The 14,357-nt window shown below is 35.0% G+C and overlaps 1 protein-coding gene and 1 non-coding gene across 9 annotated transcripts in view; one reads left to right on the forward strand and one right to left on the reverse strand.

Moving 5' to 3' along the window:
• The window catches only part of FER (FER tyrosine kinase), a 448,497-nt gene that overhangs the window by 263,019 nt on the left and 171,121 nt on the right, over positions 1 to 14,357 (forward strand). The window lies entirely within an intron of this gene.
• Positions 2,704 to 2,810, reverse strand: LOC115934716 (U6 spliceosomal RNA). Its single transcript, XR_004070480.3, has one exon. It is a non-coding gene; the product is annotated as a U6 spliceosomal RNA (small nuclear RNA).

Here is a 14,357-nt window from a genome sequence, read left to right on the forward strand (position 1 = left end):
CTTATTGTGAAGAGGTGTGTGATTGTAACCTTCTTGCAGGTAGACTGCGTATTCACATATGTCAGCCATGTTATAGGTTTGCTTAAAATGCTTAGCAAATTTAGTAAAGATCATGATTACACTAAGATAATGTTCACATAGATCAATACAACTCAGCCGGTTTAGTGATTAAATGTAGAGCAGCTGTTGTGGAGAATTGGTGAGTTGCTTATTTAGTATGTTTTTCATGGGAGGGATAGCAACATTGCCTTCAATTGATGGCAAGTTTCATATGTCACAATTACAGTTTTATGTACGTATTTTGAGGCTAAATATGAAATTCCAATACTGATTTAGTCATCTTTAAGAGGCATTTATTCTTGCCTCCCTCCCACTTTTTATTGATTTGTTTCAAGGTAAAAGCTTTTATTTTTAAATCAATAACATTCATGTAATATGATTCCGTAAAGCCTTTCCAAAAGTTTGAGACCTCTGTGGTATCATTGCGATGGCACTACATCAGCAGTATCTGTAGAACTTGATATTGGAGAGTTTTGTTCAAAGAAATATTTTGTCTTGATAGGACAAAATTAAGTGAATGTAGAGGTATGGCTCAGAATAACTGCTAATTACAGTTTCTTTTAAATTATGAAGTGCCTTTTTTCCTTTTGGCTTTTCCAAAATGGAAAAGAGAAAAAAAAATCAATGACTATAAATACTGGAAAACTCTATGACAATATGATGAATAATGAAATAAAAATTAAAAACTACCAAAGTCATACTTGATAGACTTAAAATGACAAAAGCAAGGGACATTGGAAGTAAAGATTCTCCTTGAATATTTAACTCACTTATTTATCCCTTGGCTGAACGTGTGGAGCGGAATTACCTGTTACTAGAATGGTGATGAAGTGTTAAATGCATTTTGGCTTTAGTGTTATCATTGCTTTTGCTTTTTTTTTAAATTTAATTTAATTTTATTATTATTATACTTTAAGTTTTAGGGTACATGTGCACAATGTACAGGTTAGTTACATATGTATACATGTGCCATGCTGGTGTGCTGCACCCATTAGCTCGTCATTTAGCATTAGGTATATCTCCTAGTGCTATCCCTCCCCCCTTCCCCCACCCCACATCAGTCCCCGAAGTGTGATGTACCCCTACCTGTGTCCATGTGTTCTCATTGTTCAATTCCCTTCTATGAGTGAGAACATGCGGTGTTTGGTTTTTTGTCCTTGCGATAGTATACTGAGAATGATGATTTCCAATTTCATCCATGTCCCTACAAAGGACATGAACTCATCAATTTTTATGGCTGGATAGTATTCCACGGTGTATATGTGCCATATTTTCTTAATCCAGTCTATCATTGTTGGACATTTGGGTTGGTTCCAAGTCTTTGCTATTGTGAATAGTGCCGCAATAAACATACATGTGCATGTGTCTTCATAGCAGCATGATTTATAATCCTTTGGGTATATACCCAGTAATGGGATGGCTGGGTCAAATGGTATTTCTAGTTCCAGATCCCTGAGGAATCACCACACTGACTTCCACAATGGTTGAACTAGTTTACAGTCCCACCAAGAGTGTAAAAAAGTGTTCCTATTTCTCCCCATCCTCTCCAGCACCTGTTGTTTCCTGACTTTTTAATGATTGCCATTCTAACTGGTATGAGATGGTATCTCATTGTGGTTTTGATTTGCATTTCTCTGATGGCCAGTGATGGTGAGCATTTTTTCATGTGTTTTTTGGCTGCATAAATGTCTTCTTTTGAGAAGTGTCTGTTCATGTCCTTTGCCCCCTTTTTGATGGGGCTGTTTTTTTCTTGTAAATTTGTTTGAGTTCTTTGTAGATTCTGGATATTAGCCCTTTGTCAGATGAGTAGGTTGCAAAAATTTTCTCCCATTTTGTAGGTTGCCTGTTCACTCTGATAGTAGTTTCTTTTGCTGTGCAGAAGTTCTTTAGTTTAATTAGATCCCATTTGTCAATTTTGGCTTTTGTTGCCATTGCTTTTGGTGTTTTAGACATGAAGTCCTTGCCCATGCCTATGTCCTGAATGGTAATGCCTAGGTTTTCTTCTAGGGTTTTTATGGTTTTAGGTCTAACATTTAAGTCTTTAATCCATCTTGAATTAATTTTTGTGTAAGGTGTAAGGAAGGGATCCAGTTTCAGCTTTCTCCATATGGCTAGCCAGTTTTCCCAGCACCATTTATTAAATAGGGAATCCTTTCCCCATTGCTTGTTTTTGTCAGGTTTGTCAAAGATCAGATAGTTGTAGATATGCGGTGTTATTTCTGAGGGCTCTGTTCTGTTCCATTGATCTATATCTCTGTTTTGGTACCAGTACCATGCTGTTTTGGTTACTGTAGCCTTGTAGTATAGTTTGAAGTCAGGTAGCGTGATGCCTCCAGCTTTGTTCTTTTGGCTTAGGATTGACTTGGCAATGCGGGCTCTTTTTTGGTTCCATATGAACTTTAAAGTAGTTTTTTCCAATTCTGTGAAGAATGTCATTGGTAGCTTGATGGGGATGGCATTGAATCTGTAAATTACCTTGGGCAGTATGGCCATTTTCATGATATTGATTCTTCCTACCCATGAGCATGGAATGTTCTTTCATTTGTTTGTATCCTCTTTTATTTCATTGAGCAGTGGTTTGTAGTTCTCCTTGAAGAAGTCCATCACGTCCCTTGTAAGTTGGATTCCCAGGTATTTTATTCTAAAAATATGGAATGCTTAATGAATTTGCATGTCATCCTTGCACAGGAGCCATGCTAATCTTCTCTGTATCGTTCCAATTTTAGTATATGTGCTGCCGAAGCGAGCACTATGTTTGCTTTTAAAGTTATCTTCTTAATGTTGATTTTTTTTTAAAGACTGTTTTGTTCTAAATGTCTCTGTAGGTGTTAATTTGAAAGTATGGAATTGGTGTCTTCAGAAATAATTTCAGACTCAATCTAGTTATAGAAAAAGTTGTTTTTGTGTTTGACAGTTAACATACATCTTGATTTTTTTGTATATGTATGATTTGATAAGCCCCTTGTTTCTAGCACATAGTAATATGGCTTTTTTATTAAAGCAACATCTGCTAGCCCCTTTGCAGTTACCACAGTACTGTCGTTCCATTTTGATTGTGCTCTTCAGCACTTTTTAAAACTGCTGTATCAGTTTATTTTGTAGTAAAACTTGAAATACCAGTTCTTGGCATCAAATAATACTTTCTTTTAAAATTGACTTTTAGATAAATTAAAAAATGGTTAAGATGTAGATAGAGAAGCAAACGTGTGACTTTTTTTTTTAAATAGTAGTTGGAGGGAGCATATATTCATTCCTTCTTTCATGCCACATTAATTGAATGCCCATTATGTGACAGCTTCTTGATAGACTCTGGAGCTATACTGGTGACTGAGACATAGCCTTTTCCCTCAAAGAGCTTCTATCTGCCGGTGGAGACTGACAGATAAATAGATCAGTATAATCCAAGCTGACAAGTGACATAAGCATGAACAGAGCTGTGGAAGCACTAGAGCAGGATCAGCACATCATGCCTCAGGGAAGCAGGAGACAGCATTATATATGGTAATTCAAAATGAAATGGAATCATGAGCAACCCTATATTTTAAAGCAGAAATATGATTTTCTTAGTGTAAATTAAGCCTTTTTTCAACTTAAATTTTAGTTTTGAATGAGTTGCTGTCATTCAGAAATTGGCTTTTTTCTGTGTTGTCAGCATCGTGTGCCTTTTTCCACCTCCTCATTCCCCTCCATACTCCGAAGAATGTCTTTAATGTTTAAAGTATGTCTATGTCATATTGCATCTCAGATTTACCTTCTCTGGCTTTGGATGCTCCTGAATGGGGGTGATTATTTGCATTTCCTTTGCTCCTCTTGGAGGACTGGGTCACATTTAGTTTAAAGGTTACTATTAGTGAGCAAAGAGAACAAAGGCACCAGGAGCTGAGAATGCCCTTTTCTAGGTGACTTTTTCCCTCTGTATCTGACCTAAGTTGTGCACTTCTTCAGTAACCAGAGACTATAATTACATGCTAATGTTATAGCCCTGTCAGTATCTGTTTCTACAAGATCTTTATGTATTCCAAGGCATCCTGTGTAGGGAAGCATACAATATATTGTTAATTTTGGAAAACTTTATCCATCCCAATTCTATAGGCTGATGATAAGCTTGAAGATGACAAGGCCAGGTGACAGAATACTGGAGGATTAGTTTCTGAGTAGTTCAAGATTGTCTTTGTTGATTAAAACTTCACTGTGTATCAGCCACTCTGATTTGGACTTTTGTTGAATATGAATAAAGGTAAGAGGATTGAGCAACTCCTATAAAGCAAAGTGAAATTGCAAGCAGTGTGTGAAGAAAACTGGTTTCACTTTAACCAAGGACAACAGTAATCCATACACACTTGTGTACTTTTTTGTGTCTCTGATGATATCAGACCAGCTTTCTCTTATCACTGATAAAGCCGTGACCACAGATGTAAATCAAATGATTTGATTGTAGGTCGCTTGTCAAACAAAAAGCTTTTGTTGCAAAGCAATAGCAAAACTTTGAAATGTGTATGTGTATACTTAGTCAATGTTTAGAATCTATTCTTTATTTGAATATATACATATTTTCCACATTATTATTATAGTTTTTTATTATGTGCTATGCACAGAATTAAGTTCCTCTCAGATTCATATGTTGAACCACCAACATGTCTTTATAGGTAGGGCTTTTAGGAGGTGATTAAGGTTAAATAAGGTTATAAGAATGGCCTCCTAATTCAATAGGTTTTGTGGTCTTGTAAGAGGAAGAGAGACCTGTCTCTACCTGTGAATATGCCTGGGAAAGGCCATGTGAGGACACAGTGGGAAGAAGGCAGTCTGCAATCCAGTGAGAAAGCCCTCAGCAGATTCTGTTGTTTAAGCCACCCAGTCTATGATACTTTGTTATGGCAGCCTAAGCTGACCAATACACCATGTAATAAACATGCTGTTTTCTTATTTCTATTGCATAGTTATTTTAGGAATTTTAATATTACAGGCTTTTTACTGAAATGAGACAGTTATTTTATGTTGCCTTTTGAAATGTGAGCTTGAGAGGATTGCAGGGCTAATGAGGGGCTACGAAAGAAAAATATCCCTAGATTTATTCAAATTTTTCAAAAAGATATGTTATATATTTTGCAAATCAAAAATTATTAGAAAAGACAAGATAGTTATTATAGAATTTAAAGTATTTTATTTCATACATTACAAATACAAAACATATTGTTTTAAGAATTGCTTTGGATTGTTTTGAAGCAAAATGTTGGATATGATGTCCTCTGCTCATGATTGCTGCAGAAATACCCAAATGACATAGTAAGATTTTCATGCCTTATAAATAAGTCTTGTATATTCACAGTCTTTCTGTTATTCATTGTTGAACCTTTGTCTTGAAATAATGTAATTCATAAGGAAAGAGATAACTTATTTGCGTATCATAAATTTTAGTTCTTTTAGCTTGGGTCCAAATCAAAATAAAATTCATTTTGCTTTTATTTTGTTGACTAGTTTTGGAGGATATATATCATCATTGGTCTTAAATGTTATGATAGTTATTTAATTTATTTATTTGCTTTAAGATAAAAAATAAGTCTTATCAGAGACCAAATCCAACAACTCAGGTTAGAAATGTGAATACTTAAATGACCATTATCCAAGAAATTCACAAAACCTACTTGTTTTCCCTCAATTATGAGAACTAATGCATTGTAGAGAGTCACTACCCTTTTCTTTCCCTGAAAACCTCCATCTGTGGTCACATACATGATTGTTGGGACTTTTATGGTAACAAACCCTTTGTTTTCATTTTCTCTATAGATTCTCTTTTTAAAAACCCTATTTTCTAACATCTTACTTTGTAATAGTAGGGAAAGAAAGCATCATGTATGTATGGTCAACCTATTGTCTCCTGTCTGTTTTAGTTAGAATGCCTAGTCAAATGACTTAATATTTTGGATTTTTTACTTCTACTTATTACATTTTCATTGAACTGGAGACATAAGAAGGAAAAAATGAGACTGAGACAAACAGGCTGAAATAATTTTAAAAGTCCACAAATTTTCCATGAAAATTGCTTAACACTGACTAGAAAGTATCAGTATCAGTGATAGTCATTGAGTCATTGAGTGGTTTTGCTTATCCTGCCCACTTAGAAATAGATTGTCTTCTGATAATTGATTATATAAAGATTTGCGACTGATAACTGATCAGTAATTCAATATGGCTTTAAGATGAAGTTAAAATAATTGATATCTTACCATTGGGACTACACATGTAGAGAACCTTAGATAAGCAAGGTTTTTACACCCTTATTTTCATTTTAATTTACCTTTTCACAATTTTCTGTATGGTTTGGTGGTGAAGAATACAGATTTTAGAATCAAAGACTTGTCCCACAATAGTGGATGTGTAGAATGGTTAAATTACTTTATCAGTCTGAGCTTCCATTTCCTTATCTGTAGATTGTGGTTGTGTGGTAGGTTTGTGTAGATATTAATGGAATCATGTAATCCTTTGAATGGTATATATGTAAACATTACAGTGGCATATAAAAACCATCTAAAATGGCATAGATATAATAATTATTTCCCACAACATTGTTAAGAATTCATCAAGTTCTGTAAGCAAAATATGAACCTTTAGAAGGGACTTAAGTAGTAGAGTTGGATTTCACCCACATCGTTTTCTGGATATTTTTTCCCAAGCCCTTGTTTGGACAAATAGTAGAGGAAAATGTAAAATAGAACAGGAAACCTTGATTACTGTGGGTAGTACTGCTGTTGAGCCATATGACTTTGAGAATTCACTTATGTAACAAAACAGATTGAATTGTCAGAGCTGATTCATATGAATCATAGATATTATCTAACACTATAATATCCTAATAATTCAAAAGATACAAGCAGAAACCAGGCACAAGTGTAATATTTTTTTCCAGAGGAGTTTGAATGTATCATAGACAGCTTCAAAAAATGTCCCTTTATTCACATTTGATTAGATTTTGGTTTTGGATTAAGAGATGGGCTCCAGTGTATGCTATTTTGGTTTTGGAACTCTTCAGTTTTATACTCCATTAATTTCATTAAAAGAAAAATTCTTATGTGATTATGTCATATTCTCTAGCCATGCCCTCATAAAATTTTAAATTATAGGTTTATTTACAATAGCAGTCTAGAAGACCACTAATATATCCTGCTCAAAACATTTTATATAATAGATAGGTCCTTCCTAATAACTTTCTCTCAAGTAAATGCAAAAGTATCATTGTTAGTATTGTCAAAGTGTGGTCATTATTAGTATCATTATTAGTACTGTCAAAGTATGATTACCAAACCAGTATCTGGTTAAAGTATCATTACTAATATTGTCAAAGTGTGATCGCCAGACCAGTAGCATCAATATCGTAAGGGAACTTATTAAAAATACAAATTATTGGTTCCTATGCCAGGCCTACTGATTCAGAAATTTTGAGGATGAGACATCAGTCATGTTTTACAAGCTCTCCAGTTGATTCTGATGCAGACTAAAGTTTGAAAAACAATTGTAGTAACTTTATAAAGAGATCTGGTGGAGGTCATTCATTTCTTCTAGCATTCTTCCCTGCAATCCCAGGGAAGAAGTGAGTTACACACCTGACAATAACCTTTTACTTTCCAAACTTAACCTATTTCTTTATATATCTGTAGATATATTTATATATAAAAATGTTTTACGACTGATTTTAAAATGCTGATGGTAACAATATAAACATTATCACCAAAATCACCTTGGAGAAAAAAATTGTAGCAGTGCTGCCTTTTCCTAATGTACTTTGCAATTTGTTTCTTTTAGAATTTACTTCAAGGTAACTTTTAATCCAAAATAAAATGTGTCTTACTGCTTTGCAGTGCAACTGTTTTTCACCAAGTTTGACCTCCTAACACGCCCACCAGATTTGACTCTTAATGATTGGCTTTCTGAAAATTAATTGTATGTACATTGACAATCTACAGACATTAGAAATATTCTTAAATTGCTTAAAGGTAGTTTTAAGTATGAATTTCCAATTTCCTGCATTTGGAAATTAATTTTAAAATCAGTCTTAAAACATCTTGCCTTGAGCAAGATCAGCATTTTTAGAATAAGCTTACTTTGAAATTACACTTTTAAAAAATCAGTAATATTAGTTTATAGTCATATATAATAAAGCATAAATTTGGCCCATCTCACTGGTCTCTACCACAGTTCTAGAAATAAGACCAAAATTTCTCTTTTTTAAAGAATCTTCTAAAACTCAACTTAGAACTGAACAAATAACATCCTTTTCATTCTTTGTTATTTAATAAAAAGAAATATTCCTTCAGATCATTAACTTGTAAGATTGAGGAAGAAAATAAGCCACATTTAGATCTCAGTTTCCTCCTATATGACTTGGAATTTTTTGGTTACTAAAATTGGCTTGCTGGAAATCTTCCCTAATTAGAGAAATTGATGGATGACAAAGATTAATTATGTTTTATCCAGCTATTATATATCCCCTTGTGAACTTGTGGCACACACTTTGCGGCCGAGCTTTGCCTTATGACTTTTTTTGTATCCAGAAGCACTCTGCCTTTTATGAACACTGTAAAAAGACGTCAAAATTGGTTTTCAGCCACCTTGCCAAACAAAAGGCCTTGTACTGATGAACCTCTTTTGTTTATTTTAATTATTGAAGAACTGTAGTGAAATAATTATCTCAGTCGTTTTGAAATTTTCTAAATGGTCCTGTTTGATTTGGGTCTAATTTGAATGAAATGTTTGTTTTTAACACTCAGAACATAAAGACAGCATGTTGTTGGTATGCTTATAACCAGGAGTTAAGGAACCATTTTACCTTCATTCTCCTTTAAATTCAAGTTATTTTAAGTGTTTTGCTTCATATTAAGTAGAATAATTTTATCGTAGCTACTTTATACATCTTTTATCAGAAATGCCAAAATACTGCACACCCACCTCATGATCAGATCCAAAAAGGTGAATATATATAATACGTATATTTGCTGTACTCAGTGTTATCCTACTACCATTTTAATTAATGAATTTAGATTTTAGCAGGTGTGCTTACTAACTGTAGGTCTGTTAAGATTTATTTGACCTTAATAAGAGTGAGAACAGGGACTATAATGTTGACTTCCCTGTATGAAGTCTTTCTGGATGCTTCTTTTAGTGTTGAAATCAACAAACTTCTATGTACATTATTTTTAAAAATGCATATGCATAATATAAGGGTATACTTAACATAATTATCAAGTCATTTAATGGATTGTAGACTCACAAGTGGGAATTGCTTTTTTCATTTTTAGTATTCTAACAACATTTGCTAGAGGGATATTCTGAATACAAGAATCTATTAGAATAAAAGTGTTTTTCCTAAAAGTAAGCTTTCTTCACCAATTTTTTCTTAGCTACTAGCTTTTAGTTTATAATGAAGGATTCTTAGTGCTTATCTTAGTACTTTATAACATTACTAAAGCTTTAGGATAAACAACATATATCCCATCTCATTACTATAAAGTAATTAATTTTCTACTAAACTGTATGTCTTCTATGAATAAGATTAATTGAAAAGCAAAAAAACAAGCTTTCTTAGATTTGATAGATATTTATGAAACATGATGTTGTGAAATGTGTGCATTTTGTTCCTAAAAGTTGTTTTTTCATGTTGCATTACTACAAGAAGCAAAATCCAAAAAATACCTACCATATGTTAAGCATTGCAAGACAGATAAAGCCCCTGTAGGTATGCAGCTTACCTTTTAGAGGGAGAAGATAGAGAAAGGTAAACAAATAATTTATAAGATAATTATAGGTTCATCATGCTAAAAAGGAAACAAGCAAAGTAATGATGTCCTTAGATCCAAAAGGAGGGCTACTTCTCTGGCTCCATTTTGGCAGTCTACCAGTTGCACCCTCCCTACAGTTGAGGAGTTTAAAGTACCTAGAATATGTGCCCATATACAGTCCATGCTTTCTACCTCAGAGTCTATAGATCTTCATATTTCCTGTTCCAGCAACCCTGAGCCCACTTCCATGCCCTGCCCAAGCTAATGACTGAAGTCCATTGTCTCAAGGGAAGTCCATTGTCTCAAGGGTGGACCACAGGAAGGGTGGCCAATATATTTGAGGAACACATGGATGCAGCTTGGAATATACAGGAAGGAGAGTCTAGAGATACCACATACTAGGCTACATGAGAAGCATAAAGGAACCAGGAATGGGAAGAGAGACAAGTAGGCTTGCAGTGCAGGACCTGGGGAGACTTCTCCTATACTGCCATGTTCTAGTGCAGAAGTCTTGAAGTGAATATTTGACTTTCCAGGTTATTAGGGAGGTACATTTGTCAAAGTAATGGAAAAGAAGATGTCACATTTAATGATATGTTGACTTGATATGTAAGTTTTACATATTTAGACATGTGACATTGGGCCCCACAAAGGCTAATGACATAATATATAGAAATATTACCTTGTGAAGATCACTTTAGATAGGATGGTCAGATAAAGTTTCTCTGAGGAGACACGATTCAAGTCAAGACCTGGAACATGAACTTGTAGAGGAAAACAAATAAGTTTTAACTAGAGGGTATTCCAGCTAGAGTAACTATGTCATACAAATGTATAGAGGATCAAAATCAACAATAACCAGATGCTTCATCTGCATAAAGAATCAAAAGAGGACCTCAGAGGAAGGAATGAAATAAAATAAGGATAGAGATCGCAGGGACTAGATTATGCCCTATTATGCTATAGATAATAGCTTGGTTTTTAATCTAAGAGCAATGGGGCATTACTGGAGGGATTTAATGAGAGAATAGCAGGTTCTTAATTACATCTTTTTAAAGAAACCACATCTTTTTTCTTATGTGTAAAATGTATGTAAAGGGAGGATGGAAGCATGAAATCAGGTTAAAAGACTGTTATAGTGACCTGTGGAAGGAAATGATGTTTGCTTGGTCGTAACTGGTAGGAGTAGAGATAGACGGAAAGTGTATGTGTTGAGTGATGTTTTGCAAGTAGATCTAACATTTTCCCTGATGCATTGTATGTGGAAAATGAGGCAGGGAAAATAAAATAATCAAGAATGATTAAGATTTTTGGTTTGAGAACCTGGATGAATAGTAGTTACATTTACTGAAATAGAGAATGCTATGAGAGAAACACAGTTTTTTAGGGAGAATAGGAATTGAGAGTTCTATTGTGAACATGGTTAGTCTGAGATACTATTAGACAATCAAGTGGAGATTTCAAGTAGGCACTTGGATATGTCCAAGTTGAACTCAGGGGAACAATGTGGACTCTCCTTTTGTTTTGTGAACATACCACATGCTTCTTATGTCTCAGAGCCTTAGTTCCAGTTGTGCCTTTTGTCGGCAGTATTCTTTCCTACCTTTGCCTGCTTTCAGTCTCAGCTTAAATGCCAATCTATCTAAATGGTTCCCTTATGTCCATTTTTATTCTCTACCTCAGTATTGTCTGTGTTTGGGGGTTTTTTTGTAACTTTTTTTTTTAATTTGCAAACATTTTCACTTTTTCTTCTCTTCATGAAGAGGGACATTGTTTCACTCACCCTATCTAGCCAGTGCCTAGCACAGTGCCTGTCGCTTGATAGATATTCAGTAAATACTTGTTGATTGAATGAATGAATGAGCAGTTGTGGTTTGCTTAAAAGGAAAGACAAGGTGCTAGGAGTAGAACAGTATGAGAGATGATGGACTCCCCTTTCCCCCAAAGATTTGAGGGTTCTTGAGTAAGAGGAAGAATGGTTAATGTTTATTAAGCACTTATTATATGTTAGGCACTGACTGAGTACTTTATTAAGATCTCATTTAATATTTAGAACCACCCTATATAGTAGCTTCTCTATTTATCTTTATTTTGCAGATAAGGAAGCTGAGACTGAAAGAGGCCATGTTGCTGAAAGTTACACAGCTAGTGCAGAATAGCCATATTTCAAGCTCAAGCAGTTTCGCTCCATAGCCTAGTCTCTTAACAAATACATAGAACAGAAGACTATTTCTGCAGTGCTGTAGATCATTGTAGTTTCCTTAGCCTTTGATGCTATTCGAAGAGGATTCTGATAAACTCAGTGGAATAGTACATAATACTCCTCAGATGCCTCTTCCCAGTGTCAGGTTCCAACAGCCCAACAAAATGACACCACTGTGTATTCCTTGAAGCCTGGACAAGAGTCACTCCTTGCATATCTCTTCCTCATAAGACTACCACCCTGTGCAGAGTGGAATGGAAAGAAAACGAAAGAAAGCAGTGGAGAGAGGTCCTTGGGAGCAAGATCCTGATTCACTTCGACTCACAGGCAGGTCTCCTTTTTTCTGGTAGCCACTGGGGACAGTGCCAAGCCCATCTGATAGAGACCCCTTCTTCATAATGGCCAGAGTGTGTGAGGTACGGAGGACGGTGGGTAGATACCAAAGAAAGAAAGGAAAAAGCCAGGAGTCTCATCTTTTTTGCTCTTTGAAGATAAAGGTACTGTCTAATCCCCCTTTCTTTTTCCTATTGTCACTGGATAAAAAACTCCTGAGAGCAGAAACTATATTTTGCTTTCATTTTGATGAGCCCCTGTGCCTTTCACATCATGTTTAAGTCTTTAATCCATCTTGAATTGATTTTTGTGTAAGGTGTAAGGAAGGGATCCAGTTTCAGCTTTCTCCATATGGCTAGTCAGTTTTCCCAGCACCATTTATTAAATAGGGAATCCTTTCCCCATTGCTTGTTTTTCTCAGGTTTGTCAAAGATCAGATAGTTGTAGATATGAGGCATTATTTCTGAGGGCTCTGTTCTGTTCCATTGATCTATATCTCTGTTTTGGTACCAGTACCATGCTGTTTTGGTTACCGTAGTCTTGTAGTATAGTTTGAAGTCAGGTAGCGTGATGCCTCCAGCTTTGTTCTTTTGGCTTAGGATTGACTTGGCGATGTGGGCTCTTTTTTGGTTCCATATGAACTTTAAAGTAGTTTTTTCCAATTCTGTGAAGAAAGGCATTGGTAGCTTGATGGGGATGGCATTGAATCTGTAAATTACCTTGGGCAGTATGGCCATTTTCATGATATTGATTCTTCCTACCCATGAGCATGGAATGTTCTTCCATTTGTTTGTATCCTCTTTTATTTCATTGAGCAGTGGTTTGTAGTTCTCCTTGAAGAGGTCCTTCACATCCCTTGTAAGTTGGATTCCTAGGTATTTTATTCTCTTTGAAGCAATTGTGAATGGGAGTTCACTCATGATTTGGCTCTCTGTTTGTCTGTTATTGGTGTATAAGAATGCTTGTGATTTTTGCACATTGATTTTGTATCCTGAGACTTTGCTGAAGTTGCCTATCAGCTTAAGGAGATTTTGGGCTGAGACAATGGGGTTTTCTAGATATACAATCATGTCATCTGCAAACAGGGACAATTCGACTTCCTCTTTTCCTAATTGAATACCCTTTATTTCCTTCTCCTGCCTGATTGCCCTGGCCAGAACTTCCAACACTATGTTGAATAGGAGTGGTGAGAGAGGGCATCCCTGTCTTGTGCCCGTTTTCAAAGGGAATGCTTCCAGTTTTTGCCCATTCAGTATGATATTGGCTGTGGGTTTGTCATAGATAGCTCTTATTATTTTGAAATACGTCCCATCAATACCTAATTTATTGAGAGTTTTTAGCATGAAGGGTTGTTGAATTTTGTCAAAGGCCTTTTTGAAAGTACATATTTTTCTAGCTGGCTATTTTTAGCCACTCAGTTGCCAGAACCTGAAAAGGGTCTGTATCAGCATTTTTTCACTTATTATCACCTGCATTGCTTCCTTTGGAGGGCATAACTGTTGGCTCTCAGAGTTTTTTAGTCAAGAAAAATGAGACATTCTAAAGTTGAGATGAATGAAAATGAGTTAGAAAATATTCATATGTGTACAGAAAATTATGCAGCCTTTTGTTCAGTTAATACTATCGTATAATAAACAAGTTTATTTTATAAGTAGGGAAATTGCATAGACATACATTAAAAATAGGAACCAATTAAAATCCTTTCTAGAATGATAGGATAAAATAAATTATACACATACAAGAACTATTTTATGTAGCTTGCAAATACAATGAAATATTTTCTAAGGTAATAATGTGTGTGTTTCCTAAATAAGAACCATTTGGGAAGAAAGTACTTTTGGATTATTTAGAATGAATTTATAGAACATTTAAACAAATACTCAGTTACTAAAAGCTTCTCAGATAGATTCCAGATGGGCAACTACTTTGCATACTTTTCAATAAGTTTTTTTTTTTTTCCTCTAAAGCAACCCTGATAACTTTAATGACAA

This window comes from Gorilla gorilla, chromosome 4, assembly GCF_029281585.2.
Source record: "Gorilla gorilla gorilla isolate KB3781 chromosome 4, NHGRI_mGorGor1-v2.1_pri, whole genome shotgun sequence".
NCBI classification, from domain to species: domain Eukaryota; kingdom Metazoa; phylum Chordata; class Mammalia; order Primates; family Hominidae; genus Gorilla; species Gorilla gorilla.